The sequence below is a fragment of the Cynara cardunculus genome (assembly GCF_001531365.2).
Source record: "Cynara cardunculus var. scolymus isolate 2C chromosome LG 5, CcrdV1, whole genome shotgun sequence".
NCBI lineage: Eukaryota > Viridiplantae > Streptophyta > Magnoliopsida > Asterales > Asteraceae > Cynara > Cynara cardunculus.
This window is the reverse complement of record NC_037532.1, coordinates 24,015,668-24,017,802: the sequence shown is the minus strand read 5'-3', so window position 1 is coordinate 24,017,802 and position 2,135 is coordinate 24,015,668.

Here is a 2,135-nt window from a genome sequence, read left to right as displayed (position 1 = left end):
TTCCACCCTACAGAGCATGAGCTAGGGTACAGAAGCCCAAGGCCTCTATCAAAAGCCATGCTCAAATACCTTAGCAGAGGAGATAGGAAGAACTAGAGTTAGAAGAGGGTGAAAAAGATGTCGAAGGCACACATCCAAGCCCCCCTCCCAGTGCAACCCACATTTCTAGGGACCCTGTTCTGGAGGGAATCCCTATTGAAGAAAGCGTGCACACATTGAACCCAGCCCAAACCTACCTCACAGAGGACATTCTTTTGTCCTCTGTCGAATGCACAGTCCGGGAACCTCAATCTACTCCAACATCCTCTCAAAAGGATGGTGGTTTTACAATAAGAGTCCATTCGCCCAAGGACTCGTCACCACCAAGAGAGGCATCCGTTGCCCTTCCACAAGAGAGTGAACAACCAAGTTATGCTTCAGAGGCATACGAAAGATTCACAGAGACTGCGGGTCTAGAACGCCCAAAGTCTCCACTCGATCCCTCTGCCAAGTTAGGCTCTGAACCTATTAGGCACGACATCGACAGAACACCGGTAGGCTCTCCAATTGGGGATGTCCGAGGATCTGGTGGAAGTCCCCGAGATGACAACGTCAAATCAGTCACTGAGGGCGCCTTACACTCCAAGGCTACTAGGTCACCATGTGTTGGTGATCTAGGTTCCCCGAGTGCCTATGTGACGAAGGAGGAGTTGCAAACCTTCGCCACAGCAGTATTCCAGAGGTTGGATGGGTTGAAAAGCTTGTTCTCCTCCCAATCGACGAAAGAGGCACTTACACCTCTTACAGAGGCTCTGAAGGAGTTGACTTCTACAACTCATGAACTAAAGGCGGCCTTATCAGCCCTTCAGAGCTCTGTCCCCAATAAGGTTGATCTAACAGAAGCCTTCAGCGCACTATCTCTCAACCCCTCTTCAATCCACACGCTCAAAACAGAATTAATAGAGGTTGCCGCCCAATATGCTGCAGATGTAGTTTCCACTGGCTACACCAACTATTTTGCCTTCAAGGATGAGATCAAAGAGATGTTCTCCTCTGCGGTCACTTATGGCATCGATTCTTCATCCTCCAGGGCTAACATTAACCATCTAGCCACTCGCAAAGAGCTAGACGCAATGGTTGAAGCCCTTGGAGAGATCGTGCGGAAATACAACGACCATCTTCTCAAGGAAGCCCGAGCAACCAACGAATCAATAAGAGACTGCACAAAGAAACTCATCGCAGAGGGTAACACCTTTAGAAATGAGATCCATCGCTGCGACTCTACCTTGAAGTGGGCCACAGAGATTGACATCAACAATGCCTCTGTGAATGCTGAGATGGTCATTGAAAAGATGGAGAAGGCGGCTTCCAAAGTTCTAAGCCGATTGAAGAAGGCTCCCCTCACTACATGCAAGACAGAGGCCACTCAAATCCATGATGATCAGGGAGGTAATGACCCTGATCGTCATGAGGGGGAGAAAAAGACAGAACTAAAGAAGACAACCTCTGCCAAACCACTAAAAATAGTGGACTCTGTTGCTGCCCTATTCTCAAAAGAAAAATCTCCAGAGCCCAAGGGGAAAGGCAAGGGTAAAGCAGTAGAGGAGTCGCCACAGAAGGGGTCAAGTTCTGACACGCTGGAGGAGATCAATGAAGAAGAATATGATGACCCTGATCTTGTTCGAGCACTAAAGGCTTCTTTGGCAGAGGCACAGGAGAAAAAGGGAAGAGCCCCCATCCCCAGAGTCGGAGAAGGCTCTTCTTCCAAACTTGCAAAGATACCGGAAGAAACGTCTACGGGTACGTTTGACGCTCTGGTAGGAACTGTCAAGCCAATCCTACCAAAGGGGTCTACCCAAAGGCCTATACTCGAAGAAGAATCCAGAACGCCAGAGTCTGCCACGGTGGGGAGGGTATCTGAGATCATTGAATCCATGAACAAGATTCCTACACAAAGTGTGCGCATAGAGCCCGTAACCACTATTGAGGAGATTCTGCGGTGGCGTTACTCATCCACTGACACAGAGCCCCCTTATGACCCAGAGCTAACAGGAATGCCCTCTGCCATTGCAAAGTTCCACTTCTCAAAACTCACCAGGCCACCAGAGCAGGTCTTCTCAGAGCATGTGATCACTTCACTCGAAACCATTTCTCCG